Raw genomic sequence first — 18,717 nt, forward strand, 5'->3', positions numbered from 1 at the left:
TAGGCTGATTTGAGGATCAGGTAACTTTGCATGGGAAGTCTGCTGCTGCTCTCGGCCGCCGATTCTGCCGAGGACCATTTCAGCGAGGTAGATTCTCAGTCCTAAACCGGAGCCATTTTACCTCTTTATTTCATAAATGACTTTTTTTTTTTTTCCCCTCGCTGCCATTTTAGTTTTTCAAAAATCCAGTAAAATGACAGAAACCCAACTCGTCCCTCGCTCTCAGGCTGGAGAGATCGTGTAGGGGGGTGGGGGGGAGTTTGGGGTAGAGAAGAACGCAGAGCGTGGCGAGAGGGAACTCCCGGACTGCCTCGTCAACCTCTCAAAGTGGAAGTCGGAGCCTGATGTTCAGTCACTATCTGGACAGGTTGGTATCTGGCCGGACCCCCTCCCTACATGATCTCACAGCTGCAGCTTTGGGAGTGAGATTTCATCGGCTGTCTTCTCTACATTTTACGAATAGAGCTCCTGCATAGAGAGGATTTAGTTTTTTTTTCTTCTTCTTTTTTTTTCTCACCTAAGGAAATCGAAGAGCAATGCGAAGTCGGTGAACAGTGGCTGCCTCGCGGTTCTCACCAACCAGATAGCAAATTCAGCGGCAGCGGAGACGGTGGCGTGCTGCAGCTGCAGCATTTCAACAGTTTGCCTCCAGCACGAGGCCTTCAGCACAAGCCTTCTCTACAGAATCAACTTCTATTGTCTTTATTTTATTGTGAAGCCCTTTGGCTAATGAAATAGTCTCTTCAATTAAAAAAAACATCTTCAAAAGCTTCAAGAAGTTTAGGGGCAGGGATTTCCAGTTTAGCTTAGTCTGTTTAGTTTAGTTTTAGTCAGTCTGAGAAAAGTCCTGCGATAAACAAGGACCACTATAGTCTAAGTTCAACAGACCAATGAACTGCATTACTCTGTGAAAAGTAAACGGCTACTGCAGTAATGAAACACACTGAATTCATTTTGCGATGCTTTATTGAGACACAGAAAAGTATGCAGCAGCAGTAAAAGATTAAATTCCTTAATCAACCCCATTATACCCACAGATTAATATGTTTTCATTATGTCTGAAAAGTGAAGCAGAAAGGACAGCAGATGAATCGCCATCAAGGTTTTAACCTCAGCAAACATCAAGCTAATGTTATTCAATGATCAGAAAGTTCCCAGTGTTTCCACTAAACAGCTTTCTTTTCACAGATCCAGTAGTTAATAGTGGTCCCTGGTGTATCATTCCAGCTGTTGACACTGTTAGCAAAGAACCCTATTTCTGCTCGATCTTCCAGGTTTAATAGATTGTTAGGTTCTCCTGGACCCCAATAGCTGACACTGAAAACACAATCACAAACAAAATGTGATTCTTTTAAATTTTCATTTTTCATAACTAATGATCAATTTTAAACAGATAAACTGCTTATACTTAGGTGATATGATGCTTCCAGCCACCCATGTCCAGGTGGATCCTGATTTCTTCAGCCCCATCCAGGCTTGGCGGTTAAATCCTCTGGCAAAATTCTTTGTTATGAAGACATTTGAGTTATTAGTTTAGAAATAAACCACAGAGTTTTAGTTGTTTAGTTGTTTCAATTTCAGTGTTTTAAAATATACTACAGTTTTTTGTTGGATCTATTTTTTTATAATTTATTAAAAACATTTTGTTAGTATTTCCATTTAAATCAGAGGGAAATGGTTAGTAGATTAAAATTTGTCACACGTTTTCTTCATTGTCATTGATGACCACCAGGTCTGCTCCTTTGACAAACAGTCGTCTCTACTGGTCTGCCAGTCTGCAGTGGTTGTTGAGAGGTAATAAAAGGTGTCCATTGAAAGATTGCCATCTCTCATTTTGAGGCCCAGCTGTTGGAGGAAAGATTTCAAGTTCAAAAGATTCTCAAATTATGACTAAACAAGAATTGAAACAAACAAGAAAATAACAACAGTAAAAGTCAGATTTATCAGCTATTAGGACAGTTTCTTGTAGATCTTAAGACACTCAGTCAGTCTCATATCCACATTTATTCCACTTTCCTCTTGATTCTAGTTTTCTTTCTTTCCTCTAAAACAATGTTTCCCAACCCTGGTCCTTGGGGATCATTGTTCTGCTTTTTTAAATCCAACCCTTATCAAATACAACTTCCTTAGATGACTGTCATTGTCAGGCTTCTGCTAATGAGCTGCATATGGCGTGCATAAGGAGGGCAACATGGAAAACATGCAGGACAGTGTTCCACGAGGACCAGGATTAGGAAACACTGCTCTAAAGACAGATGTTCAGAAAGTCACTTTTAATTTAACCTGCCAAACCAATAAGGTGGCGAATTGATGAGGCCAAAACATGGTAAATAAAACAACAATGGGGAACTAGGTAAGCGGCCATGTTATTGTATTTTAGACTTTCTCTCCTTGTAGGAAGACTTTTTGAAAACATAACAGCTGGGATTAATGTCTCCCAAGAAAATCTTGATTCTACATTATTCAGGAAAGGCTCATTGAACTAATGATAGATAAGCAGAAGTTTCAGATGTTGAGATCAGATATCGTAATTGTTTCATTTATAATTCTGTGCACACATAAACCTTCTGAACCAAAACAAATGAAAAGTGTTTGCATGTCAGTGATCAAACTTTGTGAACTATAAACTTTGTGAGACGGTCTTTGCTCTTTGCTATAAACCATTGGAACATTTTTCTGCAAATTATTTTCAAATTAAAATGTTTAAAAAGCAAAACTGAAAAGGAGTTAAACATTTTCAATGGCTTTTTTCACCGACTGTCTTCCACTTACTAAAAACATTTATCTTACTCTGTAATGCGTCTCTCTGTTTAGTCACAGAAGTCAACTGGGAACCTGTGGAGTTAAAAAAATAAAATAAATAAAGTTTTTTAAGACAATCGAAGAAACAACATTTTTCACAGCTTTTAAATAATCCGTGCATTACCTAGATCAATTATTTGTTAATTTATTTTACTGTTTGTGCCAAAATCTAAAAATTCAATCAACAAAGGATCCTGACTTTCTTACACTTACTGAGGTCAGTCACTTGTTGCTGCAGTGAGCTTCTCTGAGCATTTGCTGAGCTAAGCTGTGGGAAAAATAGAAAGATTTGTTTTTTTACAAGAACCAGGACAAAACTGAAATTTTAGTTATTGATCCTGAAGCTAAGAGAGAGAAACAGTTTTTGAAACTAAAAGAACTTTCATTAAGGCATTCAGAAACAGTCACAAAACCTGGACGTTATTTTCTACTCTAAACTAACTTTTATCACCTTTGAAAAAGGTGGTTAGAAATGTTTTTTATAATCTTAGATATTTAGCTGGTGTCCACCCACTACTCTCTCTTGCTAATATGGAGATATGAATGCATGCTTTTATCTTGATTGAAATTGATTATTGTAACGCCCTGCTTGCTAGTCTTCCAAAAACTAACATTAAGAACCTTCAGCTCCTCCAGAACTCTGCTGCACCAGTTCTCACCAAGACCAATCCCTGCATTGTGTCAGGACTAGCTAGCCCTATGGCTGTCACTTCCTGTTTTATTCTGTAGTCCTGTCTTCTCCCTGTCTTCATTTCCAGTTCCTGCTGTGTGATCTGCCTCCTCCCTAATGTGTTCCAGCTGTGCCTCATTGTCTTCTCTATATAAGCAGTGGCTTCTTTTCGAGCCGCTGCCAGATTGTCTTTCTTTCACTGTGAGCAATCGCCTTCTCTCCAGAGTTCTTAGAGCTTTTGTTCCTGATTTATTCCTTTTTTTTTTTTTGGATGGCCTCCTGAACTTATATTAAAGACTCTGATTCTGCCACTCCCTGACTCCACCATTGTGTACGCCTGAGCTGCACCTGATACATTGGCCCCTCTGATATGCTTCAGGATTGATTTTAAGATACTTTTAACCATTTTTAAATGTCTTAACGGTCTGGCGCCTTCTTATTTATCAGATCTTTTATTAAAATATGAACCCCTATCGGAACCTGTGATCCTCTGGCTGTGGTCTACTGTATTAACCATTAAACCGGTAGAAACCAAAACCTACAGAGAGGCTGCTTTTTAACATTATGGCCCCGTTTGTGGAACAGACGGCATAGTGCTGCGGATAGCATTAATACTTTTGAGAAAAAGCTCAGAACACATATTTTTAACCTGACTTTTAGCTATTTTGACTACTTTTATTATTGAATTTATGCATTTTATCTTGTTTTGTGAAATTTAGGTAATCAATGATTTATTTTAATTGACCTTATTTCAATGTTTTATTGTTTATTGGTTTATTCCCTTTATCTGTATGTTTACTCTTTAATTCTCATTTTTATTTTCATTTTTATCTCCAGTGCTTCCTCAGCTGGAACCTCTACCTCTGGGCAGCTCTACATGGGGGCCTGCATCACCACTTAGCTGTGGTGGAGCGGTCCTCGCATGTGATGCTGCAATTGGCTGCAGCTGTTCACAGAGAGGGAGGTTCCAACTATTATTAGCATTTCCAATAACAAACATTCTGTTTTCGTGCTCAGACTATTTTCTCATTGTCTTTCCCCACCAGTTAGGAGTAGGGAGGTGTGAGAAGTGGGGGGTTGTGTGTAGGGAGGGGGCTCTTTTAATATTCGTTCTTATATTATTTATTTTATTTTTGTTTTAATCTAAATCCCTTTGTGTTATGCTTTTGTAGCCCCATCACTCAGCAATACTTTAACAAAATGGTAACCTACGGAGTCGTGATGGGGGGATTGGGTTCGTTGAGCTATGGTAGCTCCCAATCGGGTTACCTATTTAAATCTAAAGAGTTACAACGTCACAGAACTCACAGTAGACAAGTACGTCTTCCGAAAAAGTATGACACCAGACAACCATTTAAACTGAACACAGTTTCAGGTTTAATAAAATAAAGAGTTGACCCTCAAAACAAACAAAAATATTGGTCAATATATCTGGTTTTTATACTCTTCCTCTTAAACGGGAAAAAAATATATGAACCTTGAGTAAATGTAAATTTCACAACTTAACTGAACATTCATAAACTGGTTTTAAAAGTTCGTTTCAAAAGTTTGTTTCAAACACAGATATTGCAATACTTCACCACGTCATGAAAAATAACAAACTGGGCCCATACTCACTCACTCATTCACACAGTCAGTTATTACCCCCGGGGGAAAAAACCTTGTTGCAGGCCTGAAAAAAAAATCACCGACTTCCTTAGCCTTCCGTGCAAAGCCTTCCTGCGTTCTCCGTGCAGCTTTAGCCGTTGCTCCGCCCTTCCACAGCACCTGTCGTCCGTCGCGGGGAAAATCCAACGTCCTCAGCGCTGCAGCTCCGCTCCGTGGACTCCGGTTCACGCTCAAGTGAGAAACTCCAAAACGGGAAACTTTCCGTCACCTTTTCTGTCACGGGAAACCACTCTCAAGTTTTCCTACTGACTTTGGCCTGCAGAAAGTTTCTTTTTTCCCGTCTTCTTCTCCACCTCCCCGCGTGCTTCCACGTCCAGACCTTTTTTCTTTTTTCTCTCTTTTTTCTTCGATCCTCTCCTCAGCCAATCAGCTTAGTCCAATCAAAACCAAAGAACACTCCACAGAACACTCCGCATTTCTTCAAAATAAGATATAGTCCTGTGAACTGACGCTGATGAGGTTACATAATCCAAAACAAATCAATAAACAACAATAACATTGTTATTTACAGTAAACCCATAATCAACATCATTCAATAAACAACAATAACCTTGTTATTTACACTTAACCCATTTCCTTCTGGTTAAATCTGTGTCATCTTCTAGACTTATTCAAACATATTCCTTTTAGTAACTTTGTAATATCAATATTAATAATAATATTGATCATTTATGGGATTAATTTGTTTAATCCTCCTCTACACTTTCATAAGAAAAATGGTATATAAATAACGTTTTATTTGATTTGATTTGATTTAAAGCAACAGAGGATCCTGACTTTCTCACACTTACTGAGGACAGTCACTTCTTGCTGCAGTGAGCTTCTCTGGGCATTCGCTGAGCTCAGCTGTAAATCTGTAGGAAAAATAAAAAGTTTTCTTTTACAATTATAAATAAAGTTTTTATTCTGAAAGAAGACCTTTAAGAACAACAAAGGGTAAATGAAGAATTGTACAAAAACTGGTCATAAGAGATGTTTGCTCTGCCAAAATCTGCAATAAACAGCCTTTCTTTCTTGGCTGTAGTAGTTGGTCCACATGTTTGAACTGCATTTACAGGGAAATGTTGAATCAGCAGTTCTTTAAAGAATCATTTATTTCACTTCCCTGATGCCTGCAACGCAATTTTGCCTTTTCTTTTTATCACATCAATACAGCGTAAAAAGCAATGACAGTTTTGCTTCTTTTGCTTCTTGTTTGGATAAGTAACACACTATAAATGTTTTTTTCAATATGCTATTTGGTTTAGTAGTTTAAGTGTTTAAAGTGGTGACATGTTTTACAGTTGTTGCATGATTTAAGCTCCTGCTAAGACACAAAACAAAAATCTAAAAAAGGAATATTTAGTTTTGGCCCAGCAGCAGAGCGGCGACCTCTCAAGGCGGGACTCTGCCTTTACCCAACAGTATCCGGGATCACCTCTGTGACCCCGTGACCTCGAAAGACCTACAGCTGGTTAAGAAAATGAATGAATAGATGGAACGTTTATTTCTTTTAGTTTTTGATAGGAGGATGTTTTGTGTGAAAGCAAAATGAAAAAGATTTATTCTTCTTTTGTTTGTATGAAAATGGTCTAAAATAAAAAGTCTTGTCTTTCGTTAGTAATAACCAAATGTTACATTAGAATAAGTGTTTTTTTGGGTTATTCTTAAAAAATTAATCTGACATGTTTGTTTGATCATTAACTAATCAACATAAATTTATGTGTATTTCTTATTTTTTTTACAGCTTGGATCTGAAGATTGTTCTTATTTGTTCAGTAAAGCAAACCATCAACATCAATAACTTGGCTAAATTAAAAAGTAGTTATTTTTTCTTACTTACCACATGAAATCAGTCGTCGTTTCAGAAGATTTCTTTGGTTGTTACAAGCTTGGATCAAAGAAGCGTCTGAAAAAAGACCAGCCAGTTGTTTTTTTCTTTCTTTTTTTTTTAATAAAGCAGATCTTATTCTTACAGTAAAATTGATCACATTTAATTAAAATTTCTTATTTGTACTCACTGCAGGGACATGAGATCCCCTTTTTTGAGCCAAGAGTTTGTTGTAGCTGGCATTCAGATCTGAAAAAAAATTACATTATTAATAATAACAATGAAGTCTTCATTTTCTTTTTAGTCAGATTTTCTGCTTCATTCTTTCTGTATTAACATTTCCAGCTTTTTCACTTTATGTTGAAATATTTATTTCAAAACAATTTAATATTGTGTTAAAAATATGAAATGAAAAATATAGAAACTATTACGACTTACCATGAAATTCACACAAAAAATATGGAAAAAGCTGTATCATTTATTACAAACAATGAATAGTTTTAAAACAAAGCACACTTAAAACTAAAATAATTATGGGATCATAATGATTTGGTGTTTTGTGACTTAATAAAAAAGGATTTAATAATAATCACGTAAACAATTATAGAAAGCCAAATACAAAAATCTTCTAACTTACCAGCAATTGGTTTGCTCATCCCAGCAATGATTGCAGCCAGAGAACTTGGTGCCACAGCTGTAGAAAATAAAATATGAATAAGCTCTAAAGCACAGCGTCATTCTTCATCTAAACTACAGCTAACATAACAGCTTAAAGAAATGATTTGTTTGTTGAACGTAGTTATAACAAACTAGAATTTAGGGATTTTCTTAAACTAAAGCTCAGAAAACAGGAAAACAATCTTTAAAAGTCATTTTTTGTGAGTTGTAGTTTTGCAAATTCATACATATAAACTATAAAGCCAGACTCTGTGTGTAACCTTCTTAGTGGAGACAGTTTGGTTCTTCAGAAAAGTGCTTCAGTTATTGCTTTTGCCAGATTTGAACCTTCTAGCTATAGAATCATCAATAAAACATCATTTATGACATCTGTGGATGCGGTGAAAAAAAAGAAACTGGGAGATGTTCTTCTTACTGGTGCTGCACCAGCACACTGCTGCATAGAGGAGGGCACTCGCTACCACAGACTGATAAAACATGTTCAGCAGTTTGGAGCAGATGTTAAATGAGCACAGCCTACAGAGGAAGTGCAGCCTGGACTGGCTCTTCTTGTAAAGGTGGTCTGTATTGGTGGTCCAGTCCAGCTTGTTATTTTTTTTTATTTTTTTTTTTTTTATTTTTTTTTTTTTTTAACCTTGTCCTGTCCAACAGCTGGGCAAACAGATGAGAGCTGAGGGCCTCTTGTGTTGGACATATTTTACTTTAACAAGAGGGGTTATTAATCTTCAGACAAACCAAAGGTATGTCTGAATAAACCCCTTTTGTAATTGAGGCCAAACTTTATTAATTTCAAACATGTTTGAAGATCTTTGGTGTTGGACCGGACGGAAAAGGAAAGAGGGGAAGAAGAGAGAGGGACGTTAGAGAGAGGGGGGGAAGGAGGGTGATAGTAGGAGGGGAAGGGGGATAAGACCATGAAGCAGCATAAAGCAACAAGTTTACTGGTTGTTAATCACCATGGTAAGGCTCAAATGCAGTGCAAAAAGGGCGGAGCCTGTCCACACACACACCCAAGTGTCAAACACACCTGCTAGCTGCAAAAATGTCCATCTGTCGACATGTACACAAAACAGATAGTGCTCACACGCATACTTATGCCTTAAAACCAACTAGTGTGAAACATTTCAGTCATTCAGTCACGCAAACCGCCAGTGCAAAGGTGAGCCAACACCCGTGCTCAGGTGAGTGCTCATGTTCTTCTAAAATGGATGGTGGAATGTGTAAAGAAGGAGGGAGAGCGCCCAGCCATCCCCACCCCAAGACCCCCACCGCAGCAGCAGCGGCAGCCGGAATCCCCCCCACGCCACACGGAAACCGGCAGGAAACAACCGCCGCCCGGGCGACCAAGCCCGCCACCCAGGCCAGGGCCAGCAGGACCGCCGCAAGGCCCCCAGAGCCAGAGAGCAGGGAGGCACGGAGGGAAAGAGAGGGCCGCCCCAGCCCAACCAGGAGAACAGCCCCCCCGCCGCGCCGGGAGAACCCAACGCAGGGCCCCACCGGAGAGGGACGCCCACAGCCCCAGACGAGCACCCCACCACCACCCAGGAGTTCTGGGCATCCCCCCGCCCCAACCCCAGGTACGAGCCAGGACCCCCCAAGGGAGACCCGCTCCGCACTCCAGGCAGCCATCCGCCCGGTCCACGGTTGGTCCAGGGAGGAGCAAGGCAGGGGCCCGCCGCCCCCGCCCAGGAGGGGGGAACCCCGGGGAAAAAAGAGGGCCCACAAGGGGTGTTGTAAATATGGCCCGACCAGGCTCGGCCACAGTTGGAAATTTGGCGGGGCCCAGCGCTCAGGAGCAAGGACCAGAACCCACCCCCCAGGGACACCAACACCCCCCGGCTCAGATGTAATGTGAACCCCCCCACCGCGCGGAGAGAGCACCGCCGGGCCCAGGAAGCCGGCACCCCGGGGACACGGCCGCCGTTGCAAAGGGGCCCGTACCCCCCACCAGGGAAGAGGCAGGGGACAGATGGTCCTAGGTCCCACCTTCCTTGCAAAATGTGTGTGCGTGTATGTGTGTTTAAGAGGGTGTGTGTGTGCATGTGTGTGTGTTTATGTTGGGATGTATATATTGAGGGGGGAGGGGTGTGTGTACTAAGGGGGGTGCAGTTAAAATTGGCGGGTAGGGCATTAAGGGGACATCTCCTGATTACTCACAGTGATGTCCCCTAGTCCAGCTTGTTATTAAACACAACCCCCCAGTTATTTGTAGGGATTCAGACCAGCATTATTTCAGGTACACTCACTTATGGATGGTTTAGTTGTTGTCAAACTCTCTCCTGTCCCAAAAAATAAGAAGCCAAAACAAGAAGTTAGTGAACTCTAAAGGAAGGTGATTGCAGATGTAACATCATTAATACATAAACAAAGAAACTTAATATCTTTAAAAAGAACTTATAATAGAATCATGGAAATCAACCTAAATTCAGGTTTCAATAGTTCACGTTTACAAAAGTTACAACACCTCCCAACTGTAAATGTTCATCAATATTTTCATTATTTTCTTCAACTAAGGAGAAACAATGACTCCATGAACAGCTGTGTGGTACCTGAGATCAGGGAAAAGCAGACGAGGATCATCCATCGTGGTGAAGTCATGGTCCCAGATGTTCACCTGCTGCTACATACAAAGCAACAAACACCAAGAAAGAGTGCAGAGGGAGCTCATCATGGGGCCTTATTTATGCAAAACCTGAACAAAAAGGATGGCATCATCAGCATACGCACAAACATGTGTCTAACCCCTTTGTTTAGCTTCGGCTTTCTTCCAAAAGACTGAACCCGGATCCTAAAATGAAGCAAAAAGCAGAACAAATTATAATGACCTCAAGTCATAGAAGCCAGTTTATAATACAGTACATCCTGATGATCATATTACCGTTTATGGTGGAAAAACGCCCAACCTAAGTACATAAAACAGAAATATCCTCAAGTATTCTGACACAAAACTCCACAAGGAAGCACACAAATGATTAAATATTAGTTATGACTCTGGATTAAGAAAGTAAACAGTGCAGACCAATGCTGCAATAAAGACACATGTTGTGTTAAAGACACTCATCTATCACTTTATTACAAACACCGTTGTAATACCAGGTTGACCCTTTTTATCTTCAGATCTGCCCTGAATCGTAGTGGAATCATCTATTGAAATGAAAATAAGAAAAATGTAAAATCCTCTAACAGCTGTTATCAAATCAAAGAGTTAAGTTTATCAGGGCAGCAATTAGAGAACAAGAAGCAAGCAAACTCAAAAAGACATTTGTGGCCTGAACAGTTAAAAAGCTTTGAGAGTTCCACTTTTTGACTTTAGTCAGGTTTATTTTCTTTCCTGCTTGACATTTAGCTTTTGGGATCTTTTCTCTTCAGTCTCTGACAACACGGTTCCAGGTCCAAGCTGGAGATCTCCGTTTCTTTTGGTTCCTCCATGATTCTCTGCTGTCATCTTCTGGGGCTTTTCAATTGACTTCTAATGTTTTCTTCTGCTTCTGGTCAAAGCAATGGGTCCCTCCAGTGTCATGATAAGTCTTTGCCAGAAGAAGAGGAAATTTAAGATTTAAATTCCTTTTTAAAAAAAATCTAAATAAATACTTAATAGAACCTGTCATGTATTTATGGTAAATGTTTAGATATTTTTATGCTTTAAAAATATAAAATTGAAGGAAATGTTAGACTTCTCTAAAAAATGATCCGCTGCTTTTCTCTAACTGTGAGTTACCGACTCATAATTTCCTAGAAGTCAGGAGATGTAACAGAAAACTCAACAAACACACACGTGTTCTTCTTTCTGGCACAGGCAAATATTTAGTAACACATTAGAACAAACAGAATCATCACCGTTTTTATTGACTTTGCATTGTGTTTCTTTAATTTATGTGTGTCCGTTCTTCATTATGACTTGTAGCTGAGATGTTTTAACAATCATTTAGGGAATTTGCTCCTGAGCTTGAATCACAGTCATCAGGAATCACACTACTTACATAAACTTATGGATGTTGTTATTTACATCAGTGCTGTTCCTATTTGGACTGACATCTGAGGAAATATGTAAAAGTTCCCTTTGATATCACTAATAATAAATGAAAAGAAAACTACATTCATTATTTTAATATTTATTCCTTCAAAAATTAAGACAATAAAAAAGGTAGCACCAAAAAATAGAAAGGCCTTTTCAATTGATGACAATTAATTACCTCCTCTTGAACCCAGAAAAAACTGAGGTCATTATACTTGGTCCTAAAAACCTCAGAGATGCTCTGTCTGCTCAGATAGTCTCCATAGATGGCATAAGTATAGCCCCTAATTCCACAGTTAGAAACCTTGGGGTTTTATTGACCAGGATTCATCATTTAAGGCTCACATATCTCAGGCGTGTAGAACTGCCTTTTTTCACCTGCGGAATATTGCTAAGATCAGAAATATGCTTTCTAGGAGTGATGCTGAAAAACTCATCCATGCATTTGTTACGTCTAGACTGGATTACTGTAACTCCTTGTTAGCAGCGTGTCCTAAGAGTTCCTTAAGAAGTCTCCAGCTTGTTCAGATTGTTAGCAGGAACTAGCAGAAGAGATCACATCACTCCTGTGTTAGTTTTGCTCCATTCTTCTCTATGAGTTCTGGTAAATCGCCTGTCCGTCCTGGGGGAGGATCCCTCCTTCATGTGGACACCCCTGAGGTTTCTTCGTTTTTTCTGGAATCCGTTTTTTTTAGGAGTTTTTCCTTACTGCGAAGAGGGGTCTAAGGGCAGGGATGCCAGTATAGCTTAGTCAGTTTGTTAGTTCAATTTAACATTTTCCTATTGAATTCTATGTATTCATGATCCTTTTGATTTTATGTTTAACATTTTCAATCACCGATACGAAAGCCCATTGAGACTACTGTTGTTGTGAATTTGGGCTATACAAATAAAATTGAATTGAATTGAATTGAATAGCGGGTATTTCACCCATTTGCCGCAGTAACAGCTTGACAGAAACATGTCATGCTCCTCACTAGGAATGCAGATGAAACAGCATTCCATATCAGCTAAGGACAGTGTGTCGTAAAACCCCCTCATCATAGCTGGGGATGAGAAGCAGATGAAAAAACACAGAGCTGTTTCTAAAGAGGTAAAAAGGTCAATCTCAGTTAACATTTAAATCAATACATTTAAACAATGACAATAATAAAAAACAATTTCTTTCCTATCAAAAATGAATAAAAATAAAATACAAAACAAAACAAAAAAACAGCTATTTACAACTCAACTTTTAACTATCATTATTGAGCTGTTCTTCTTAATAAATGCACCGGTAAACAGAACAGAACCCAAACAGAACACTTCGCTCCCAAAATGCAGGACTGCTTGTGGTTCCTAGTAAAAGTACAGTTTTAGGTAGAGCCTTTAGCCACTTAGCGCCTGTTTTATGGAATAAACTCCCAGTTCATTCAAGAGAGGTCCACACAGTTTCGAAATTCAAAGTTAGGCTTAAAACATTCCTCTTTGGACGGGCTTATTGTCAGACTAGCTAGTGTTCAGAGATTATTCACCTTACTGTTAATTTGTTTAAATTAAATTTAACAATAACAATAAAGTTGTTAGTAGGCTGCTAGAAGTTTGTAGCTGGGGAAACTATGGTGCACTGGGGTTATGTCCTCTATTCTCATCTACTTCTACTCTCCTTCTGTCCTCCATTCTTGATCATTTATTTATCATTTAGTTCTCCATGCATCTGTTTGTTGCAGTGTGATTCATGTACTGTCGCTCTTTCCCACTCCCCAGGAGGGGAGTGGGAAAGAGCTAAAGGGAAAGAGTAGTTTTTCCTTACTGAGAAGGAGGATCTAAGGGCAGGGAGGCCCAGTTTAGTTTAGTCTGTTTAGTTAATTCAGTTAGTATTTTCCAATTGACATCTATGCGTTTATGATCCTTTTGATTTTTTTGTTAACTTTAAAATTACCATTACAAAGCCCATTGGGATGACTGTTATCGTGATTTTGGGCTATACAGATTAAATTGAATGGGATTGAAAGAATACGTGGATCCCCTCTCATAGACAGAAAGTTCCACAGAATGGCATATAATGCTGTTCTCTCTGAAACCTCCATTCTTCATCCAAGACTCAAGAAGCTGATCATTAATGACAACAGAAGGGTTGATGAAGCGCTTCAGAGAATAACTGCAGCAGCAGCAAGATCTGGAAAATTGGACAGTTTTGATGTTGACCTGGAGTAACATTGACTTATATCGGTGTTGCCTTCATTTTTTGAGCAGTGTTTATTCAAGCGTTTAAATCATCCTTCAACTTTGTATTATTCACAAAAGAAATCTTCATGCTTTTCACAGCTATTAGTGACAAAATTCAACATAAAAAGATATTTAATCTGACATTTTGAGAACTTTACCAAACTTACTTTCTGAGTTTAAGTCAATCTCTCTCCCAACAGACTGTAAAAAAATAGATTACTTTTTAATTTTAACTAATAGTGTAGCATTCATACGTAATCATTTAAAAACTAAGGTTACTTTTGGCTCAAAAAAACTAATTATAAATGTTAAAATGTAATTGTTTTTTTTTCTTTCTTTTCTTAATTGAGAGTTCAGGTTGTGATGTGGAGTTCTTATGTTCTATCATGCTGGATATGAATAAGTCTGGCAGAAGTCCAAAAACTCAAGATGGAGCATTAAAAAAGTTTAAATTGAATGTTAACTTGGTGTTGTCTGAACTCTTTATACCACAAACAAAACAATTATTTTAATAATTCCTTAAACACAGAGCTCCTGTGATCGAATTTCATTCAAATACTTTCAATCAGCAGCTTTGGAAAGTTTTGTGATATAGGCACAATAGTTAGAGTTTTCAGACAATCAAACTCTCGGGATAAAGCCGTCCAAAAGGCCCTAAGGCTTTCAGAACCATGGACAGCAGTCTTCCGCCCCGTCCTCCACCAGAACCACCTTCCTCATGTTGGTGGAAGATTCTCCACCTGGGCCGAAGGTCGACGGATCACAAACGAATTCAACCATCCATTTTCTGGACAGTGGGAGGAAACCGGATTACCTGGAGAAAACCCACGCATGCAGAGACCAGAGAGAGAACAGTATTCAACTTTTAGTTATAATGATGAAGAAAACCTCAACCAATCAGGGCCTACTTTTGCTGGATCGTCATTGTGTTCCGTTTTTCTAACATTTTGTTAAATCAAACATCCAGATTCATGAGTTTCCTCTCTGTTATTTTCTGATGACTGTGCTTCAAACTCAGGAGAAAATCCCCTTAATTATTGTTCAAACTTCTCAGGTACACGTCAAAAACAAACACAAGTAAATTGATCCAGTGTGTTCTAATTTGTTACTAAATATTTGCTTGTGCTGAAAAGAAGAACATGTGTGTGTTTGTTGAGTTTTCTGTTACATCCCCTGACTTCTACGAAATTATGAGTCGGTAACTCACAGTTAGAGAAAAGCAGTCGATTAAAACAGCAAAGTAATGTATTCAACATTTATAACGTTTCTTTCAGTTTTTACATTTCAAAGCTTATAAGCTAGTATGAAAAAATCTAAACATAATTATATTACTTTAGTTTTATAAAATACTGTATATATTTTGATTTGTTAAAAAAGGAATTAAAATCTTAAATTTCCTGTTCTTGTGGCAAAGACTTATGACAGTGGAGGGACACATTGATTTGACCAGGAAGCAGAAGAAAACATGCAGTTAGAAGTCAGTGGAAAAGCCCCAGAAGACGACAGCAGAGAATCATGGAGAACCCAGAAAAGAGACAGAGACAGAGATCTCCAGCTTGGACCTGGAACCGTGTTGTCATTGACTGAAGACAAAATATCCTCAGAGCAACATGTCAAGCAAGAAAGAAAGTAAAAAGAGGAGTAGATAAAAATAGACAATTGTATTTAATTTATAGTTAAGTTTTATTTCTTTAAATGCTTAGGTGGATGAGGTGCAACAGTCTGCAGAAGCAACACGTGGTCCAATCACTGCACGTTGTTACCTCAGAGACATTTCACATTCATTTGTTTGGAGGATAAGCCCCTTTGAGATGTGTCATCTCAGTGTCACGAGGGTCCTCAATAGACAACAAAACAAGCAAATACCGACAGGTACAGTTGAGCAAACATTTTGTAGCCTCGCAGAATTCTTAGATTTGGATTTGTGTGGAGACAGGACACCCAGGACCACAGTTCAACAGGGAGCACAAAGAAAAGTTTATTTAAGGGGGCCAATATTTGAGGAGTCTGTTGTTCTGTCCATCCGTTGGGGCCAGGACCCTGCGTCTATAATGTAAAAACCCCAAAAGTCCATAAAAAAAAGCTAAAACATCAGGCTCAATAAAACCCACTAAAAACACACACAATTAGTAAAAAAATAAATAGCATGCACTTATTAAAATGTGGCTCTGGCGACTATACAAAAGTCTTTCTTGGGTAATCCAAAAAAACATAAAACAGCAGAGGGGTACGGTTTGGCCCCTGGCTCAACTGCTCCTCCGGTGCCGGTCAGCGCTCGTCCATCCACAGGGGCGTCTCCTTCTGGACGTCTTCCACCGCCACTTCACCCGGAGATGCCTCACTCCAAGCGCAGTATTTTGCTGTCGGCCAGGCGCTGCTCCGGTGGCTCCGCTCGTCCACGTAAACAGGTGGAAGCCACACCCCCCGACGTCTCCTCGCTGTAGAGAGCTGCTCTCTTGCGTTCCAGCTGATCCTTAAATCCAGTGTCTTATCAGCACGCCCCCAGTGCACACCTGTGTCCATTTCTAGCAGCGTGAGCTGCCGCCTTCAGGGACCCTCCGGTTTTCACAAAGAATAAAAACACAATAAAAACAGTTCACCCTGTTACATTTACATATATGAAAAACATGATGAAGAACTTAAAATACATGAGACAACAAACACACACACACAGACATCCATTACAGCTCTTGGCAGTGTGTTCAAGGGTAAGGGAATACAAAGGCAGGTAATGTTATCAAATTCAATCAAAAACAGTTACATGAGTGTTGAAGATGTTCTAAACAGGCATTTTTAAATGCCAAGAATGAGGTTGAAGAGCGAATGGTTGGAGGAAGATTGTTCTAGTCAGAGGGTGCTTTGTAATAAAATGAATGCTTTCCGATTTCTTTTTTGACTCTTGGAACAAAAACAAAATTTGATCTGCATGGCACAAATTATAAGAAGACTGAAAAAGAATTAGATATTGTTTGAGATATCCTGAGAAACTGATGTTGATACACTTGAAGATGTATAATAGCCAGTGAGGTTGACGTCGGAAGGATGGGGGAAGCCAGGACAGTTGCTGATACATTAGACAGTGGTGAGTTCTAAACGACAACGGAGAATAAACCTACACAAACTGTTAAAATAACATTCAGTGGTTGGAGATTGGTGAGAGTGGGGGTTTGACATATGTTACCGTAGTCTCAAATCGGAATAATCAGTTGTGAGATAATTTTCTTCCTGACTGAGAAACTAAAACAACATTGATAGATAAAGTTATTTTAAATGATAAGAAATTGTATGGATCATGGACTTTTTATGAGCACTAAAGGACAGTGAGGAGTCAAGCCACAAACCAAGGAATTTCAAATTTTCTATTGCTGAAATAGGTGACATGTCCATATAAGTTACATTTATTTCATTAGCAGCTACAGGATGCAATATTTTTTTGAAAGAACATAAAATAGGGTTTTGATTTGTTGATTAAGAGCTTGTTAGATTGTAATCAAAATTGAACAGCATTAAAATCATGTTGAATTGAGTGCTGAATGTCAATAATATTAGATTTAGATAACTAAATGACAGTATCATCAGTATAGAGTTGAATCTTGTTGTCAATGCATTTAGTTGGAAGGTAATGAATGAAATTGAAAACGGAAGAGGCCCAAGTGAGGAACCTTGTGGAACACCTTTGTCTATGCTTAGAAAATTGGAATGGCTTCCTTTAAAAAACACACACTGCTGATGATGATAAAGGTACGAGTTGAACCAAAGGAGAGAAGATCTATCAAGGCCAATAGAATGAAGTTTGTCCAATAACAGATAGTGATCTACTATGTCTAAACTTTTGGTAAGGTCAATAAATAAGGCACCAGTTAACATGTTACTATTAAGATCAGAGAAAATATCATTGATACATTTTAACAAGGCTGAAATAGTAGAGAAATGCTTTTTACAACTGGATTTGAATCGAGATAAAATATTATTAATTGAAATCATAGACATCATAGAATCCATCATCATCCCCCAATTCCACCAGAACACCACCAACTTTCTATTGATGGTGGATAAAGCTCCACCACATCATGCAAAATGATCACAGCACGACTTCAGGAAGTGGGAGGGCTTCATATGGTATGGCCAGCAATGAACTCTGACCATTAACAATTTTAAATATTTTTCTTTTTCATAGGGACTACAGGTGAAAATTATCCTATAACCTGTCACAATAAATTTTTTAATCTTTCACATGATCAGTGTTTTTTGTGCATTGTCCCTTTTATTAATCATTCTTAAACTCTCTTAACTTGGAACCCCATAAAGCACATCTGGGACCAGCTGAAGAAGAGACTGGAGGATCATAACCCCACTCCAAGTGACCTCACAGAACTCCATGTAGCATTTCTGGAAGAGTGGAACACCTCAAAACCGCATCTTGAGTCTAGTGAGGAGCTTGAAATGTTTCATTCAAGCTGTTACTGTGGTAAATGTTTGAAATACCCGCTATGAAAAAGGCCTGTTTTTTAGTGCTACCTTTTTTATTGTCTTAATTTTCAAAATGATAAATATTAAAATAATGACTTAAGTTTTTTTCTCATTCATTATTACTGATATCAAATTAAACTTTTACATATTTCATCAAAGGTCTGTCCAAATAAGAAACAGCACTGATGTAAATAACAATATCTTTAACTTTTTGTAAGTACTGTAATTCCTGATGACTGTGCTTCAAACTCAGGAGAAAATTCCCTTAATGATTGTTCAAACTTCTCAGGTACACGTCAAAAACAAACACAAGTAAATTGATCCAGTGTGTTCTAATTTGTTACTAATTATTTGCTTGTGCTAAAAAGCAGAACACGTGTGTGTTTGTTGAGTTTT

General features: G+C 38.6%; 2 long non-coding RNA genes across 3 annotated transcripts; both read right to left on the reverse strand.

Annotated features, from left to right (window-relative positions):
* Positions 1 to 948: 948 nt before the first annotated feature.
* Positions 949 to 5,931, reverse strand: LOC105354925 (uncharacterized). Of its 2 annotated transcripts, none has more exons than XR_013659386.1 (6): positions 3,424 to 5,931; positions 3,016 to 3,070; positions 2,791 to 2,835; positions 1,703 to 1,845; positions 1,409 to 1,503; positions 949 to 1,317 (listed from the first exon to the last, which is right to left on the reverse strand). It is a non-coding gene; the product is annotated as an uncharacterized LOC105354925 (long non-coding RNA). The 2 variants fall into 2 exon arrangements; XR_909441.4 differs by having other exon boundaries at positions 5,090 to 5,855.
* Positions 5,932 to 6,980: 1,049 nt separating this feature from the next.
* On the reverse strand, positions 6,981 to 9,913 carry LOC111948308 (uncharacterized). The gene is made up of 3 exons (XR_002874276.2): positions 9,875 to 9,913; positions 7,588 to 7,644; positions 6,981 to 7,199 (listed from the first exon to the last, which is right to left on the reverse strand). It is a non-coding gene; the product is annotated as an uncharacterized LOC111948308 (long non-coding RNA).
* Positions 9,914 to 18,717: the final 8,804 nt, after the last annotated feature.

Source organism: Oryzias latipes, chromosome 1 (assembly GCF_053564925.1).
Source record: "Oryzias latipes strain Hd-rR chromosome 1, Olatipes_Hd-rR_3.1".
In the NCBI taxonomy this organism is placed as follows: Eukaryota; Metazoa; Chordata; class Actinopteri; order Beloniformes; family Adrianichthyidae; genus Oryzias; species Oryzias latipes.